General features: G+C 43.5%; 1 pseudogene; it reads right to left on the bottom strand.

Annotated features, from left to right (window-relative positions):
* Positions 1 to 19823: 19823 nt before the first annotated feature.
* LOC148518863 (5S ribosomal RNA) lies at positions 19824 to 19942 on the bottom strand (annotated as a pseudogene).
* Positions 19943 to 20183: the final 241 nt, after the last annotated feature.

Below are 20183 nucleotides of genomic sequence, written 5' to 3'. Positions count from 1 at the left end.
TTTTGCGGCCGCATCATAGATTGTGCGTTCCTATGATCCCTCCTTAATTTGTGCGGGAAACTAAACACTATTTATGGCTTGGTGTGTCTCGAGTCGAGGTGGCGTTTTTAGATTGTTGGAGGTTACCTTGGCTGGAGTTTATTGATTGCGTATAAAGGAGTTGGCGGTTGGAGATTCTTTTGTTTGGTAGATTTGCGTTTTTATTTTCCGTTCTCTTTGTTGGTTTAGATTTTTTTGGCCTCGTTTCTTGATTTGGTAAGTTTTGTGAAGTCTAACTTTTGATCAATTGTTGTTTCATTGTGTTTCTTCTTTTTTTTAAATTTTGGATCCATAATTTCATCTATTTTAGTTTTTGATTAATTTCGGAGAAAAAGACCTTTTGATTTGGACTCTTATATATTTGCTCTTGGTAAGTCCATTTTTTATCTTGTATTTGCGAACTAATTAGCGCATTTTTACTACTTACTATTGTGACTTGTATTTGCGAACTAATTAGCGCATTTTTACTACTTACTATTGTGACTTGTATTTGCGAACTAATTAGCGCATTTTTAACACTTACTATTGTGACTTGTATTTGCCAACTAATTAGCGCATTTTTACTACTTACTATTGTGACTTGTATTTGCGAACTAATTAGCGCATTTTTAACACTTACTATTGTGACTTGTATTTGCGAACTAATTAGCGCATTTTTACTACTTACTATTGTGACTTGTATTTGCGAACTAATTAGCGCATTTTTAACACTTACTATTGTGACTTGTATTTGCGAACTAATTAGCGCATTTTTAACACTTACTATTGTGACTTGTATTTGCCAACTAATTAGCGCATTTTTACTACTTACTATTGTGACTTGTATTTGCGAACTAATTAGCGCATTTTAAAATGCTTATTAATCATTTTAACTTTTTTGAGGTTGCCCTTTCGCTTTTTGTGCAAACATTTCAACCCATTTTGATGTACTGTGTGCAATGTCGTTTTTCTGTTTTGCCAAATGTGTGTTTCGCATATTTTAAGTTTGGTCTAGCACAAAATTTAGAAACAAAAATGCACAGAGTGAAATTTGTCAAATAATTTTTGTGATTAATTTCAGTTTGGACGTATCATGACAATACCCCGGCATGTAAGCAGCAAAGGATGGTATCATCAAGCTAAGTTGTTTTAATTTACTTTTGGGGTGGGTCAAAAGCCTTACATTGAAATCTTTGAATTTCAGGTAGATCTGGGGCGGATTGTTCTGGCCATGCTCCCGGAAGCCGACCAACCTCAATCTCGTCCCAGGCGTAGGCATCGTAGGCATGCAAGGCCCCAGATATTTCGAACACGTGTCACCCTTTTTGGAATGCCCGATGATGAGGTTTTAAGACGCTACCGTCTACCTCCCAAAATCATCATAGACACTCTCTCATTAATAGAAAGTGATCTTGAGCGGCAAATTGACAGTCCAACAGCAATACCACCACTTACGCAATTTATGGCGGTGTTACATTTCTGTGCCTCAGGATCGTTTCAAACAATGGTGGGAATAGTGGCGGGCATCTCCCAATCCTCCTTTTCCCGGATCCTGAGGGCAGTGATGGAGGCACTTTTCAAGCACCTCCATCATTTTATTCAAATGCTTTTGGATATGGGTGCCCTTAGTGTGGCCAAGGCCAATTTTTACCAAATAGCTGGCTTCCCACACATCATAGGGGTTGTGGATGGTACTCACATACCACTTCAGCCTCCAGCATGGCTGGAGGCCATATTTCGAAACAGGAAACACTATCACTCCCTGAATGTAATGGTGGTATGTGATGCCTCCCTCCAGATCCTGTCCCTGAATGCTAAATTACCAGGAAGTGCACATGACTCCTTCGTCATCCGGCAATCAGGGATATGACACAAATTAAACAACCTACAAGCTGGTGATGCGTGGCTTCTGGGTAAGTGGAGACCTTTAGTACATAACAATGTTAAGCTTGATACACAGTGTTCCTGATGTTGTCTATTCTTTTTCACAGGAGACAGTGGATATCCTTGCATGTCCTGGCTGCTCACTCCTTATTTGGCTCCCACACCAGGCCCACAAAGTGCGTATAATTCCGCACTTACAGCCACCAGGCAAGTGGTGGAGCACTGTATCGGCCTTTTAAAAGGCCGATTCCGATGCCTCCACCGCTCTGGTGGCGAGCTCATGTATTTACCGGATATGGTGTCAAAAATTGTGGTCCTGTGTGGGATATTTCACAACATCGCCATAAGGAGTGGTGTCCCAATGCAGCCAGAGGATGCCTTACCTGAGGATGGCCCCCCCGAGGTTGGTCGGAGGTCAGTATGTGGGGGGGCCATACGCGATGATGTGGTGGCCAGATTTCTTAGGTAAGTTTTCACAAAACAACAGTGTTTATACCTAATGTGTTTGGGTTTGTTTGCGAACATCTAATTTTTTGTTGTTTTTTGCACCATCTTCTGTTTGTTCACATAATCATTGGCACTCCAACGCTCACTACTTCCTGCTACCCTTACCAAACCTGGATCTGGACATTTTGGGAATATATTCTGGAACCCATATCGCAACGCCATGTTTGTGGAATCATGTTGGCATGGTCCTTCGTCAACCAGTTCTTGATTTGTTGTTTTTGGTTTGTTTTTGTTTGGTATGTGTTGTATTTGAGATTATCACTGTGTGTTTTTTTTGTGAGTGACCACTTTGATTTATCAGTTATGTTGTGAATAAATCTTTGTAGAGTGAAATGTTCTTCCTTTTTTTGGACGTTACCAGCAAGTGTAACCAGGTTCACACAAGTTACATTTGACTAAGGGGTAATCCAGTACTGACGCCAGTTGAGCTAAAATGAAATATGTTTTCAGGTTCCAAACCCACACCAAAAGGAAGCCTGTACAATCATTTGGCTTTGTAAGATTGGCCTAAGCAGCTTGCACACCAACTAGGAACCTGTAAAATGTAGAAATATCTAATTGACACTACACCCAAAAAGGGAAATGACATTGTGACTGTTATGTGTTTCTTGTGGCTGTTTTACATACAAATACAAAACACAATCTTACTTTAAAAAAATGGAAATCCTTGCAGGAACAGTCTACTTATGTCAGGGTAAACAATCTTTGGTTTTGAAAAAACTAATGAGCCAGAACGTATGTTCGAAAAAAAAAATTTATTTTGAAAAAGAAAAACCAAAAATAAAACTACTGACGAAGGATGCCAGACAGACGGTCAAGGGCCACGAGCACCCCAATTATATGTTGGCGCATCTGGGCCACACAGTCTTGGACTTCTTGCCGACGCCTCTGTTCCTCTGTGGGTGAGAAAAGTGTGTGGATTAATACAACAATAGGGAAACCACATTAAAATTTCAAAAACACAACAAAATCACTCCAAAAACAAAAAAACAAAAAAAAAAACACGGAAATGGGGGCTGCAAAAAATACAAGGCCTATGTACAAATTCCCACAGGTGTGATATGTGTATGTTGAAATCAGCAGGAACAGGTAAAGGCAATCTGCTAAATCACCAAAAGTCTACCCAAAAACCCCGAATAAAGGAACGACACATGATTACATACAAACAGTTTGTGGTTAAAAAAAAGGCTAAAGAAAAACATACCGGTAGACAAAACGGCAGCTCCGGAAGTCCCACCATCGTCCTCCTCGGAGGAGCCTCCATTCCCCAAAGATCGGGGCGGGGTTATTACGGACTCCGGGGAGGGGGTAATTGGAAGAGGGGTGGTTGGAGGAGAGGGGGAAGTGGGACGGAGGGGAAGGAGGCCCGACATTTCCGGGAGAGGGTCTTGGAAGGCTGGGGAGGAGTGGGGAATAGGAGAATTATTGGGGGTGGAGTGTTGGCTGGGGGTTGGGGAGAGTGGGCGTGACCGCCGTCTGGCCGGACGGTGACGGCGTAGTCTTGGATGTCCCCCTAAAAGATGTAAAACAAATTGTGGTTAGTTTCAGCACAAATCCTGGCCAAAAAACAATTTAAAATCACCCCCCACCAACAAAAAACATGCAAATATGAGGAGAATGAATAAATATGAAATAGAGGGAAAATATGGCCATGCAAATATGAGTAGAATGAATAATTATGAAATAGAGGGAAAACATGGCTATGCAGATATGAGTAGAATTAATAAATAGGACAGACATGAAAACATGCACACGCAGTTTGGGCCACAAAGACAAACATGAAAACCACAATACATAAAACTTACTTTCTGAGATCTGCATGCGAAAGCATGCCAGCAAGCGGGGCGTTCGCCGTTGCAGGTCCGACCACCTGCGCTCCAGCTGGCCGATGTTGCGTCGTGAGCCGAAGGAGCGCAGGCGGGCCCGTGCCTCCGCATATGCGGAACACTTCTGCCGGTTGGTGATGGGTGGAGGCTGGCTGGTGATACGCCTATCCATCACCTCCGTTAGCACCAGCAGCTCGCGCCTGGTGAATGCGGAGGCTCTCATGATGGCAATGGTGTTTTTCTTAAAAATCATTTTTGATAAAGTGGCCAAAAAATTTCTGATTGGCTAATGTATTTGGGAAATTAACAGGAGCAATTCTATTGGCTAGTGTATGAGTCATGTGTTCGACAGGGCCAGAAATCTCTGGAGAGTTATGATAGGCTTGATGCAGTGACATGCGTAAGCAAATTTAAATAAAGAAATGAACCCCGGGAAATATGCGGGGATCCAAAGCAATAGAACAATTGTTTAATTGTGGGTAACATGTTTTTTGAGCAATAAAAGCGAATGTTTAAGCCGTACGTATTCTGCGGGAAAACACAAACACGGACAAGAGTAAAGTTTCTTGCATTGTGTTGAAAAAAAAACAACAATAAAGCTAATTGATACATTGATTGGCATGATACGATTGATGGAGGTAGGCAGAATAAAGGAGCAGGTAATCGACATCTGACAAGGCCACATCCGGTTTATACTTGTGCGTGCGTTCCCTTCAAGCCATTTCGGGGATGTACGCTCGCTATTTCGCACGCTCGTTAGTTAGAGGAGGGGTCGTCTGAGTTTGGGGAGGATTTTTAGATGCGTTCGAAAATACGAGCGAGCCCTTGAATTTAAATATTTTTGTACGTACGCCTAACGTACGTTCGCCCGCTTGCGAGTGGGTCTGAATCAGGCCCTTAGTCTTTTAACGATTTTTTAGATTTTACTCCACTTTTATAATATTTTTATAGTATTTATATGTATTTGTTTACATCGGAAGTGCAGTACCTTGTTTAACCCTTCCATTGCTATGCCAATTTTGGTACACCCATGTATATACATTCCACATCTTAATATAAGGGGTACTTAAGGCGTTCATTATTATCCCCATGTCATAAGAGGAAATTTGTGAGAATGACAGCCGGACATTGAGAAATGATGCGTTCCACGCCTCATTATTAGAAGTGTGGAATACATTATCAGGTTTCCGGTATATCCCCATGTCGTAGGAAGAGGTCCGCGAGTGCTACTTCCGGACACGTGGTATTTATGCGTTCCACGCCTCTAGATTGGAAGCGTGCCACACTCTGCCCAACTTTGTTGTATCCCCTTGCCGTAGGAAGAGGTCCGCGAGTGCGACTTCCGGACACGGGGTAATTATGCGTTCCACGCCTCTAGATCGGAAGCGTGCTACACTCTGGTCAGATCTGCATGTAAAGTTAGGAGGTGAGTGAGCGCGATTCCGGCTATGAGGATTGCAGTAGCCGGTTATTTAAGTATATAGAAATTATAGTAAAGTATACTGCATGATTTTTAAGTAGTATCTAATGTTAATTTCGGGACATGATTTCCGGAAAAGGATAAACAGGAAGTGATGTCCCGCTGTTAGGAATATGCGTTCCAGGAGGGACACACTTTCTATATTATACATTACCCATTTATTGTTGATAAACCTATATGGATGATACATTTGATTCTTTGGAAAATACATTATATGTTGTTTTTAATGTTATAACTTATGTAATCAGTTAGCTCCTCCCCCTCTGTTCACCTATCAGAGGTATGTGAGAGGTATTTAAAGACTGTTTGAACACCAACCAAACACACCTTGAAAAAGACTCCAACAATGAGTTGAAACGAGCCAGCACCAGAGGACTTCCATCTTGGCGAGAAACACACCTAGGAGCCACAATTCCAGGTTCTTCCCGGGAAATTTTGGGATTGATTTATTCAAAGGTGAATAGGTGTGCATTACGCTATGTGTGCTATCTCTGGTACGCTTTCCATATGTTGGTGAAGGATTTATGTTTTTATATATGATTTTTTTATGTGATTAAATTGTATTACGCTATATTGCGATTTTTCTCTCTCTTTTTTACATGTGACCTACGAGGGATTTATCAGTTGGATTTTGGTGTTGTTTGAAAACTGAAGAAGGACATTTTTTTCCATTTTTAGTGAACTTGAATTTTGAGTGAACTTGTCCATTTCACCATAGATCCCACCTTACCCTATCTGGTCCTGTTATTTTAGAAGGTTGCACCAGAATCCACATTATCATTTGTGTTCATTAAGGGCCCTATTTACTACAATCTGCATTTAAAGGCAGATTGTAGTGTGATATTACCGACTGAATTCGCATTGCGAATTCAGGTAATATCACAGGGATTTATTAAAAATCCCTTGCAGGGACAGAGCTTGCGATAAAGCTCTGTCCCTGCGAATCCCCTCTGCAGCCTTATCACTGTATTTTTCTGAAAAAATACAGTAACAAGGTGCTCGCGAATGCACCAACCCGCCGCCGCTACTCCCCCGCAATCGCGCCCCCCCCACGAATGGTCCCCCTGCGACCACCCCCTCAGTTTCACTTACCTCCGGTGATCGGTGCTCCGGTGATGTCCTCCGTATCTCCGGTCAGCTGGCCTCCCTTTCTGCACTGTGACCCGGTCAGCTGACCGAGTCACAGTGCAGGATGGGAGACCATCTGACCGGAGCAACGGAAGACATCACCGGAGCATCGATCACCAGAGCATCGATCACCCGCCCTGGACTCAGGAAAGTTTTTTTTTTTTTCTTTTAGCAATGATCAGTATGTGGTCTGTTTAGACCACACAGCTGATCACTGGGGCCGGCTCCGGGCTCTGCTCTGCCTGTTAGAGCAGAGTGGGAGTCAGGTAACCGGGGGAGACCCTGGATAACGCCACCTCCAGGTTATTATCATAGGGCTTCCCCCGGTATTTTTTCACATTTCATTTTTAGTAAATCACAGGCAGATCACATTTCTCATTACAATTATGGAAAATGCGATCTGCTTTCTAAAAATATGTGATAATTACTTGGAGTAGAATTTTACGAATTCTACTCCAATTGCCCTTTAGTAAATTTAGGGGAAACTAAAATAATGTGAAAAGGGTGTGAAAGCACCCTTTTTTCACTTTTTTTTCGAAAAAAATATTAATAAACAGAGTCCTAAGAATGCTGACTACACAATTTCGAAAGTACAGGTTTAGGTTGGGGTTAAGGTTAGGCTGCGGTTATGGGCTTTATTACTAGAAAAATGCTGTGTCGACATGCTGACTATAGACATGCACAATATTGACATTTTGACCATGTTGATATTTTTTCAGACCAATTCCAGGCGAAAAGTCCGAATCCGCGAAGAAGTATCACGGGTGAAGTCATTTCGCCAGACGAAAAGTTTCCACCGTATTCAATTGAAAAGACTTTTCGCATACATGAAAAGCGAATGCAATGTACCCGGCGGAAAAGTTGCACCTATGAATAGCAGGCGGAAAAAAGTGCAGAATTTGGGGTGCAAACTCTTGGGGAAACCTCCCTGCACCCTTGGGACAGTTCCCCCAAAGGATAACTGCATAAAAAAAACTAAAAAAACCATGAGGGACACCCCAAAAAATTACTTCAAAAATGGGGGCGAAAAAATGCAAAGTTGGGGGGCAAACTTAAAAACTAGCGAAATAGACTTCTGGGTGGGAAAGGTGTTTTTATGATTGCAGGTGCTTGCAGCAGGTGGATTTTTTACATTATTTAAAACTCCACTTTAGCAACTTTAAAATATGCTAGCCTCCATTTTCATGTGCCCCAAATTTGATGGGAGTAGTTATTTTCTCCTAAAAATACTGCTTAATACTATTCTTCACTACTTGTGTAAAGGCGCTAATTCAAAGCAATTGTCACAACTTAAGTGCCCCAAATACTTTCATTAGGGTTAATTGGGGGCATCTATAGTGATCCCCAATGTTAGTGCATCTTTTGGGGGGTGTCAGTCTGAGTTCCCCATTTTTGACAGGACTTTTCGCCTGTTCAAGTTTCGTTGGGTGCCGTTTTCGCATCCTTTCTAATTGAATGCGGGGAATAGTGGGAGAGTGTCCGATATCTTTTCGCATGTAAAACATGCAATGTAGGCGAAAACCTCGCCAGGCAAAAAAGTATTGCGGGTGCAAAACTAATTGAATACGGCCCCATGCTGGTATTCTGGTGTTGACATTCTGGTGTCGACATAATATATCACACCTGATATAGGGCTCTATTTACTACAATCCGCATATTGAATGCAGATTGTAGTGTGATATTAACGACTGAATTCGTATTGCGAATTCAGGCAATATCACAGGGATTTACTAAAAATCCCTTGCAGGGACAGAGCTTGCGATAAAGCTCTGTCCCTGATACCCCTGATCACTGGGGCCGGCTCCGGGCTCTGCTCTGCCTGTTAGAGCAGAGTGGGAGTCAGGTAACCGGGGGAGACCCTGGATAACGCCACCTCCAGGTTATTATCATAGGGCTTCCCCCGGTATTTTTTCACATTTCATTTTTAGTAAATCACAGGCAGATCACATTTCTCATTACAATTATGGAAAATGCGATCTGCTTTCTAAAAATATGTGATAATTACTTGGAGTAGAATTTTACGAATTCTACTCCAATTGCCCTTTAGTAAATTTAGGGGAAACTAAAATAATGTGAAAAGGGTGTGAAAGCACCCTTTTTTCACTTTTTTTTCGAAAAAAATATTAATAAACAGAGTCCTAAGAATGCTGACTACACAATTTCGAAAGTACAGGTTTAGGTTGGGGTTAAGGTTAGGCTGCGGTTATGGGCTTTATTACTAGAAAAATGCTGTGTCGACATGCTGACTATAGACATGCACAATATTGACATTTTGACCATGTTGATATTTTTTCAGACCAATTCCAGGCGAAAAGTCCGAATCCGCGAAGAAGTATCACGGGTGAAGTCATTTCGCCAGACGAAAAGTTTCCACCGTATTCAATTGAAAAGACTTTTCGCATACATGAAAAGCGAATGCAATGTACCCGGCGGAAAAGTTGCACCTATGAATAGCAGGCGGAAAAAAGTGCAGAATTTGGGGTGCAAACTCTTGGGGAAACCTCCCTGCACCCTTGGGACAGTTCCCCCAAAGGATAACTGCATAAAAAAAACTAAAAAAAACATGAGGGACACCCCAAAAAATTACTTCAAAAATGGGGGCGAAAAAATGCAAAGTTGGGGGGGAAACTTAAAAACTAGCGAAATAGACTTCTGGGTGGGAAAGGTGTTTTTATGATTGCAGGTGCTTGCAGCAGGTGGATTTTTTACATTATTTAAAACTCCACTTTAGCAACTTTAAAATATGCTAGCCTCCATTTTCATGTGCCCCAAATTTGATGGGAGTAGTTATTTTCTCCTAAAAATACTGCTTAATACTATTCTTCACTACTTGTGTAAAGGCGCTAATTCAAAGCAATTGTCACAACTTAAGTGCCCCAAATACTTTCATTAGGGTTAATTGGGGGCATCTATAGTGATCCCCAATGTTAGTGCATCTTTTGGGGGGTGTCAGTCTGAGTTCCCCATTTTTGACAGGACTTTTCGCCTGTTCAAGTTTCGTTGGGTGCCGTTTTCGCATCCTTTCTAATTGAATGCGGGGAATAGTGGGAGAGTGTCCGATATCTTTTCGCATGTAAAACATGCAATGTAGGCGAAAACCTCGCCAGGCAAAAAAGTATTGCGGGTGCAAAACTAATTGAATACGGCCCCATGCTGGTATTCTGGTGTTGACATTCTGGTGTCGACATAATATATCACACCTGATATAGGGCTCTATTTACTACAATCCGCATATTGAATGCAGATTGTAGTGTGATATTAACGACTGAATTCGTATTGCGAATTCAGGCAATATCACAGGGATTTACTAAAAATCCCTTGCAGGGACAGAGCTTGCGATAAAGCTCTGTCCCTGCGCATACCCTTCAGAGCCTTATCACGGCATTTTCGCAAAAAATACCGTGACTAAGTGCCCGCGCATGCGCCGACCGGTCGCCGCTGCTACCCCCCCCGGCGCTAAGCCCCGCCCCTGCGATCGCGGACCCCCGCGCCCCCCATCTCCCTTAATTACACTTACCTGCATGCTCCGGGCCTCCGGTGATGTTCTCCATTCCTCTAGTCAGGTGATCTCCCATACTGCGCTGGGACCCAATCACCTGATGACCGGGCAGCAGTGCACTATGGGAGATCAGCTGACCAGAGGGGAGTCATCACCGGAGGCCCGATCACCGGTCCCTATCCTACCAATGGACCGCAGTAATCAGGCATCAGTGGCGGAACTGGAGAGTGGCGGGCCAAGTTGCAAGAATATGCTTTGGGCCCCCCTATGCAGTGCCCCCAGTAGTGCCCCATATATAGTGCCCCAGTAGTGGTCTCCCTATGCAGTGCCCCAGTAGTGGTCCCGTTATGCAGTGCCCCTTATACAGTGCCCTCAGAAGTGGTCCCCCCTACGCAGTGCCCCCAGCAGTAGTCCCCCCTATACAGTGCCTTCAGAGTGGCCACCCAGTAGCTCCCTCCCATACAGTGCCCCTAGTAGCACCCCCCCTATGTAGTGCCAGTGTCATTGCCCGTGCCCCTTACACACAAAAAAAATACATAACTTACCTGAATCCCTGCTCCAGCTCCGACTGCCGTTGTCCGCTCCTCCAGGCCCGCTCTTCTGCACTATGGGAGAGGCGTCTCTCCCATCACCTTCTCTGGGGGGAGCTGGAAGACGGAGCTCATGAGTGAGCTCCAGTCGGCTCACTCCGTAGACGCAGCAGCAAGTGAGTGTCTGTCTGACTCTCATCACACAGCCACCGGTGACGGCGTTGTATCTATTACTGTGTAGTGCAGACTGCGGTCTGCACTGCACTTAAATACTGTGGGGCCCGGGGACACTGGCGGCGGGTGCAGCGGCACTGTGGGATGCAGGCGGCTATGGGTCCCTGCACCACAGCGGGCCCCGTTGCAAGCTGCCGACTGCACCGCCTCTAGTTCCACCACTGTCAGGCATAGAGCACGCAGTCATCTGTACCACGACCAACGCGATGCTTTATGTCTTATTGTTTAAACTGAAGATCACAAAAAGCTTTTCATGCTAGTCAGTTCAAACTTTGAAAATTAGCAGTGGACTGCAAGTGCCTGGCCCACCTAAGATTGTCACTCTTCGTGGAAAACAATAGTAGAACCATTTATATTACTAAGCAGTAGGATAAAGTTTATATTTATAAAAGAGACACATTGGGACTCACTTGTACATCTATTTCAAGGGGGAGGTTTATCAATGCTTGGATAGAGATAGAGTAGAAAGAGATAAAGAACCAACCAATCAGCTCCTAACTGTAATTTTTTAAACACAGCCTGTAAAATTACAGTTAGCAGCTGATTGAATGGTAGTTAGGGCCTCATTTATCAACGAGTTTTATCATATGCAACGAGTTTTAAAACTTGTTGAGTATGATAAATGGTGCTCCAGCCAATCAGCTCCCAACTGTCATTTTTCAAACAGATGACAGTTAGGAGCTGATTGTCTGGAGCATCATTATCTTTCGCAACGACTTTTATAAATCGGTACGTATGATAAAACTCATTGATAAATCTTCCCCAACAAGTGTACTACTGCCGGTCTTCTCATGTTTTGGTTTTGCCTGTAAAATGATTGCCGCTTTAAAAATATGGGAAGACTTGAAAGAGTTCCCACTGCGGTTGCAGAACGCAACCTATTACATAAGCCCCCAAATCTGAATCTGAGAATATGGCAACATTTTAATTTTCATGGAAATATCGTGTTGCATGTGTTTTGGATCACATGTAAGCTCCCTCCTGGTCTTAGCTGCCAAATTACACTAGAAAGCCAGTAAAGAGGTTGAATGATAGGTGTTGTAAGATTGGGCTGGAGAACATGAAGGGGTGAAGCCAGGTGATCAAAGTTTGCAGGAATTGTGTGTCAAAGTGCATTGACTAAAGCTTAGCCAGTGTCCAAAAACAGGTTGCTCTTTAACTATTTCAGCAGCAGCAATGAAAAAGTAAAATAAATGATAAAATATAGCATTTGAAGGGTATAGTGTGAGGGCAGTGGTAGATCTTTGATATCAGGTCACAGAAATACAGGTGGCTTGCTTTGTATCTGCACAGGAGCTGTCCTATTTTAATTGCTGTTCTTTCCAGTTGTAAAAAAAAAGTCCAAGCGCTGATACACTATGTGAAAGGTTTTGTGTGAGGTACGGTATCAGATTTCCAATAGCAAGCAGCAAAAAATACTGAGTAATGTGGCTGTTTGCTTAGGAACCCAAATAAACCTTTAAATTGTATTTTATATGTGCGGTTACATTCTCCAGAAATCCGAATCCACCCGAATTTCATGAATCCGGGTAAATCCGTGTCGCAGTTCTAATCTCCTGAGGAGATACGGGTAAATCAGGGTCACGGTTCTGATCTTTTTGCGGTTTGAAATTCGGATTTTAAATCCAAATTTCGGGTATTGGATTGCATAAATTACATGATTTTAGCTGTTTTTAAAACTTTTTTTTTCCAAAACCAATACACTTGAGGGTGGTTTCCAAAATCAAATCTAGATCCAAAATGTTGAAGGAGATACAGATCCAAAACCAAAACCAAAATATGGTGGTCGGCGCACATCCCTAAATAAATTACAAGTCCTTAAAATAAAAACACGATTTGTGGAAGGGGCAATATCAGGTTTCTGATAGCCATCAGCAAAAATACAGGTCAACCTTATGACCAGGGGTGTCCAGAAAAGGGGGGTGGCAGGTACTGGGTTTGTTGGAGGGGCCCAGCAGGGGCCCAGATCGGATGCTGCACCCCCATTCTCCAACCTGTCTGCTGCCCAGCACACTCTGCTGTGTGTTCGGCTGCTGTCGGTGACTGCTGCTGCCGCTGAGCAGCGGTGGTCTCTCATCTTCTGCCTGTGGGAGATAGCAATCACACTGATCACGTCCCTCCCTAGTTTTGTGCCAGGCTGAGGGGCTCAATGCGCCCCCCTCCTTCGCGGAGCTGCAAACAGGGTTTTGTTAAATTTTTTAAATGGGGCGTGGCCTAGCCTCCTGCGATTAGGTCACACACCCTCATCAGTATTGGAACCCGAGACGGCTTTTAATAGCCCAGCTTATGACTGCATTGTAGATGCATGTTGTATGGCACTGCACGTGTGCTGCAATCACTCTGCGATTACGGACGCACATATGAATCCATCGCAGAGTGAGTGACAGGCCGTGAGCGTTTTGGGATGGTGACGGGGGAGTGGTTGGAGAAACTCTTTGGAACTTCACAGATACTATTCACAAGTTATTGATTCAGGGCCTGATTCAGCATGGGTTGCAATTACAACCACGTACGCAGATCGGCTGATGGTGTGTACTGCGCATGCTCCGCGGTGTCAGCAAAAGTAGTGCGATCACGCACGCACATAGAAAGCCATCACAGAGTGAGTGACGGGATGACAGCATTTGGGGGTGGTGACAGGGGAGTGGTCAGAGAAACGCAGGCGTACCTGTCTGTTTGAACGTCGTTACATAAATTAGCCACTATAATTGCATACGCAGCTTGAGAGCCCTCTGCGTGTGACGAGACTTGCAGATTCTGCGACGGATCAGACTTGCTGTAATTGTGCATGACAGGCCGATGTGCTCTGATGGTACCGATGTATAGGCAGGACTGCGAGGTATTATGGGGGTGCCTAACCCTAACCCCCTCTTCCCCTAGCCTAAACCTAATCTTCTGGGGGGGATGCAATCGGGAATTCGGCTGACATTATACCGACAGACGGCTTCCCGACTGTTATATCGCGGCGAGAGTGAAATGACCGCCGCTCATTTCACCGACACCGGGAGACCGGCGCCCGGCATCCCGATTGAAGGTATGCTGGGCACCGCGAGTGAACAGCCGCCGGGGGGGAGGGTTAGGTTTAAAGTCCCCGGGGTGGAGTTAGGGTTAGGCACCCCTGGGAGGTTAGGGCTAGGCTAGGGGGAGGGAGGGTTAGGGTTAGGCACCCCTGGGGGGAGGTTAGGGTTAGACACCCCCCGGGGGACTTAGGTTTAGGCAGCGGGGAAGGGGGGGTTAGGTTTAGGCACTTAGAGGGGGGATTAGGGTTAGGCACTTTGGGGGGGGAGGTTAGGGTTAGGCACTCCTAAGGGAGGGTTAGGGTTAGGGGGGTAGGTTAGGTTAGTTTATACTTACCTGAGGACGATCGGGATTTCCAGCGCTGTCGGGCTGCCGCTGCCGGGATCTGTTCCACTGTCGGCCTGACGCTGCCGGGAATCGAACTGCCGGCCATGCGGCTGGCAGTATTTCATACTGATTCCTTCTGGGGGGCTGCCTAACCCTAAGTCCCCCCCCGGGAACCCTAAACCTAACCCTCCCCCTCCCGTGGCTATCCGCACCCGGCATCCCTTCGATCAGGATGCCGGGCATCGGGCTCACAGCATATGTCTAAAACAGGCGTCGGCATATCGACGTCTGTCTTTAGACCCTTGCTGGGATTTGACAGTCGGGAAGCCGGCTGTCGGGATTAGGTCCACCGACTTCCCGACTGCATACCGCAGAAGCCACCCTGTGGGTGTCAGCTATTGTTGCTGCAGCAAAAAAATAAATTTGCCGGTAAGCATCTTCATTGACCCTGTGCATCTGAACAAAGCTCTGATGGGACCGCACTATCCCCTCAGAATTACCACTCTGGATGCCAGTGAAGATTTTGGCAGATCATATTAGACAGGAAATCATCCATGCTCACCCTGTTCATAACATCTGTGGGCAGGTACACCTTCCTGTGAATGCCGTACAGCATATGCACTAGCAGTGAAGAATTCCAATGTTGCATGGAGCATTCTTTGAGGGATACCCTTTGATGTCCTCTCCTCCAGGCACATGGAGGAGAGGACACTCAGGGATAATCTCTGCCAATGGTTGTCTTGCATTGTCCTGCATGGCTGGCCTTTTTACTCCAAGGAACTTTCTTGTGACCTCAAGTCTTTCTTTGCTTTCCATGATGAATTGTCCCTCTCTGATGGCATCCTCCTCTGTGATCAGCATTTTGGGATACCTTATGTCCGTCATGGTTTTTATGCTCCGCAGGCCTACCTACCAGTATCCCTTTGGGCATCATACAGCAAGTTATGGATGCCGTGTTTTGACCCTCAATGGCTGCTGACATTGAGCAAGTTGTCTCTACCTGTGCCCTCTGCAATGCTTTATGGGTCCATCATGTCAAGAAAATGCTCACTCTCCATGAGATTCCTGACCTCCCTTCATCCATCATTGCTGCAGACATCTTTGACTAGAGCGGGAAAGAGCACCTTGTTTTAGTGGATTCATATTGTGGTTGGTTTGAGATAAATTATTTTCCCAAACTTACAAGTGCCACAGTCATCAGCAAAATGAAAAGACACCTTTCTGCCCATGGCATACCACACAAGCTACTTACTAACAATGCCATGCAGCTCATTAGTGGTGAGTTTCAGGCTTTCACGAGTGATTGGGACATCTCAGCAAGCAGTCCTCACTATCCACAGTCCATCGGACAAGCAGAAAGGGCAGTACATTCTGCAAAGTACTTGTTAGATAAATGTTATAGAGATGGTTCTGATGTGTTTATGGCGCTCCTCAATTTGAAAATACTCAGAGAGATGGACTTCCCTCTCCTGCTCAACGCCTTCTGTCCAGGAGTACCTGCACCATCATTCTGACCACCAAGTTCAAACTTAGGGCTCGATTCAGACCCGTTCGCACAAAGTAATCAGCTGTTACAGTATGCAAATCCTGCGATTGCACGGCAAACCATTAGCACACCCACTATGTCTTGGTGTGCGATCGTGGTATGTTTTTAGACGCCCACCAGCCAGCCATAAGACTCCCACTCTCCCTTCACTACACACGTCATCTCCAGGAAGTGTATGCAACAATCGTTAACATCGAGTACCATCGGAACCATACACAGTGCTTATGGCTGACCATACCCTACCGCAAGCACTGCGAGTGCTGCAGTGTGTAATACAGCCATGTGATGTGTACTATGATGCTGCATCTTAATTATGCATGCCCAAGAAACGGCGTTTTGATGCTCAGGCACGCCTGCGTTCACACCACCACACCCCAGTTTCCATCGACCTCCCCATGTCACCAGTCACAGACAACATATTCTGTCACTCAAACTTGTGGGCCGTCTGTGTACTCACTGCGAACGCTTCCCAATTGCAATGACTGGTTCACGCACACTCACTGCATCTTTTACGCATGCGCAGATAGCAAAAATCACCCAGCATCGTGCGAACGCAGCTTAGCAAACGGGTCTGAATCAGGCCCTTAGACCACAAGTTGAGAAAAATGTGCAAGCAACTTTGCAGAATTCCAGGTTGCGGCTCAAAGCCAATCATGATAAAACATCCCATAGCTTAAGACTGTTGTTCCCTGGACAGACTGTCCACATCCAGACCCCTGTCGGATTTGACAGAGTTGAAACTTTTTCCCAACAGCTATGTGGCCCAACAGCTCCTAGAGGTGTGTGAGCCAACATTTCCACCTCCCCTGACACCAGCTTAGGGTGTCATCATGGATAATGAGTCATCATAGACAATTAATCCCCATTATTATGGACAATGACACCCCTGAAGAAGCACCTATTTCTTATCAGGACAGTACCATGCCCTTGCCCAATATTGAACCCATTCAGGCACTTGCCACATCACTAGTCCCTTTCTTTGTCATCATATCTGGGAGAATTTCCAGACCTAATCCAAAATTCCAGTACTATATTACTTAACCTCTCATTTTTTCAGTTTGTGTTTGATCTTTGTTGCACACTGTCCCTGCATCTAAAACCTGTTACACTGTCTTTCACCCACACAGCTGTTTGTTGTTTGTTCATGTTTGAAACAATTTGTGTTGCTGTAATGTATAGAGCAGGATGTTGCTTCACTGTTCTCAGGAAGTGCTGCTGCAGCCATTATTCAGCATGATGCAGTGAGTAAATACACATCAGCAGTTATCTAGAGTCCTGAGGTCATTTGCATCCCTATGAATTTTGTGTTCACCTGCTGCGAAGAAGATACAAGTAGTTACAACTTCAAGTAAATTTACTCTTGTTGTTTCAATCATCGATCAGTCTGTAGAATAAGATTGTAAAAACAAATATAGAACATCAGACAGACTGTGATCCAATTCGCCATGAAAGCCACCGGATGGTTTTACGCATTATGTTACAGAAGGGTGATTCTGCTTCCTGACTAAGGACATGCAAAAAGAATCAGCATATCATAAATGGCTGATAAAAGCATATTGAACCAGCCTTCAATGTAGATTATTTTTATCATTTCCATTTTTTTTTTTTTTTAATTTTTCACTTTTTCTTTTCACATTCCATTAACTTTTCAATTTATGAAGGAATTTTTTAATCCCATTTTTTTTGGTATTATTAATTTGTTCATTTATTTGCCATGTACTGTGTAGCATTTCTGACATATTCACTTGTTAACATTCTGTGGTTTGATTCTGTTTGTTCATAAACTCTAGGTAATACAGGCACAAGATCAGAGAAACATATTTAAAGGGAAGAGGACACTTAAAAAAACTAATACTAAAACCATATATATATATATATATATATAATTATATATAGATATATATAGATATATATACACACACACATATATATATATATGTATATATATATAATCATGGCTGGTCCGGCACTCCCAATAATGATAAACAACTGTGGTCGGTGCCCTCACTAAATATTAAATATACACGGAGAAAGGTGCGGCACTCACAACTCGAAAATAATTCACAGACTGGAGCATAGCGTCAACAACATTTCAGTTTTTGCAACTGTCTTCAGGTAGGCGCACCTTTCTCCGTGTATATATATATATATATATATATATATATATATATATATATATGTAGATGTAGTTGAAATAAAGCGCCTGATGTGTTGCATTCAATATAAGATAAAACAAAGGGTCTTAATGGATTGTCTACAAAGTGATAAAAGTGATATTCACATACAATTTATTCACATAAAAACATATAAACATAAATCAAGGTGCCTGCAAACAGTAATAGCAGCAATTCAAGCTCTATTAAGATGTTTATAAAGTGCAGTATGCTAGACAAACATATACCATAAGACAGACATAAAAATTAATCAAAGGGCCTGCACACAGTAATAGCAGCATACACAGGCTCTATTAGGGTATTATAAAGTGCAGTGTGCTAGACAAACATATATCATAAATATGTAATTCATAATAAATTAATAATGAATAAATACCGCATATAGCTGATCATATGTTTAACATTCAAACATTAAATAATTCCTTAAAATGTAAAAATAATTATTAAAACGACAATGCTTATCTGGATATATGACAAAAGTTCATCAAGCAAGAAAGAGGCAGCTACCCAACGCGTTTCATCCTTCAGGGACTTTATCAAGGGGTGTTGCTGTCCTGGGGTGTATCTTACTTATACCCCCATTGATAAGGACTAATTGATACATTATGGTAATTCATCGTGAAATCACTTCCGGTTTTCGACTGAGCAACCATGATGTTCTGGGGACAATTCCAGCAGGATTGGAGTGACCATCACCTCAAAAGAGTAATTGCATCAAGATGATTCCATGTGAAGATGTCTATAGCCAAAGGATACTTAGTTCAAGAGATCGTGGATGTGGGACCCACTTCCGGGTCTCCACGTCACTTCTGCCCATACATATTGCTGGCTTCCAGCCGTCTCCTGGTCCTGCTATGCGCACGCATGCTCCATGACACTGTCAGCGTCCTTCTCCGCCCTTCTCCTGTTCAATGTCCATTCACCTCCATTCGGCTTCGCGCATGCATCTAGCTCTCATGTGGAAATCTGGTCACAATTTGCCTCTCGTTACTGACCGCCATTTTAGTGAAGTCCATTGGTTATAGACAGCAGATGACGCTAGTCCATTTCTCCAAATTACCATTTAGTTAGTGTCTGTAAACTATGGTAAAAGAACAATGTTAGATTGGGTATATATATTATTTCTCCAAGTCTAAGATGCAGATAAAATTAAGCCTATATCTATATGGGCTCATATAGTTGTGACAAATGGACATATAAACACCAATAATTCTGTTAAGATTCATAACTATGGGAAACATATTGATAGTAGAAGTTGAAAACCTAGAAGGAGGTGTCGATGTCATATCTATATGGGCTCATATGAAAAATTAGAAAGAGGTTTCAATGTCATGTCTAAATGGGCTTATATGAATGCGACAAGTAGATATATAAACAATCATGAGTATGTTGAAATAACGAGTTTAAGATCCACACAGATGGCAAACATGATGGCAGGAGAAATTATAGGAATTTTAAAGAAATTCCAATGTCCAGTCATTCAATGTTCAAGTTGTTTCTTCTGGATAAGCACTATTTTGTAGTCCATAATTCTAGACCAAATGTCCTGAAGAAAAAGGGGGTCTTAACTCTGAACATATTATTCCTAATATGCCTTTCAGGTAGCCAGTAAAAGTCCTTCACTTATGCGCCCTTAGGCATATGTGCAATTATATCTACAGCACCTGGTATTCCCTGGAGGTCCCCCATCCAAGTACTAACCAGGCCCAATTATGCTTAGCTTCCAAGATCGGACGAGATTGGGCATTAACATAATGGTCTGGATGCAGTTATCAAAACTGCAATTTACGCTTAAGAATCAACCATCACCGGAATGGGGCTATCTCGTAGCTTTCATTAAAGCCATATGGAGTCAGAGTGTTCAATACGAAAATCCAAAACATCTCTCTTCTTGACAGTTTATTCCCTAAGTCACCTCCTCTCTTGCCAAGGGTGACATGTTCAATTGCTTTAAATGTCAGATGTTCTGGATTGGATCCGTGATGTGAGATAAAATGCTTAGAGACGGCATG

The sequence above is a fragment of the Taudactylus pleione genome, unplaced genomic scaffold (genome assembly GCF_031769625.1).
Source record: "Taudactylus pleione unplaced genomic scaffold, aTauple2 ptg000198l, whole genome shotgun sequence".
Lineage (NCBI taxonomy): Eukaryota > Metazoa > Chordata > Amphibia > Anura > Myobatrachidae > Taudactylus > Taudactylus pleione.
This window is presented reverse-complemented; position numbering and strand designations above follow the sequence as displayed.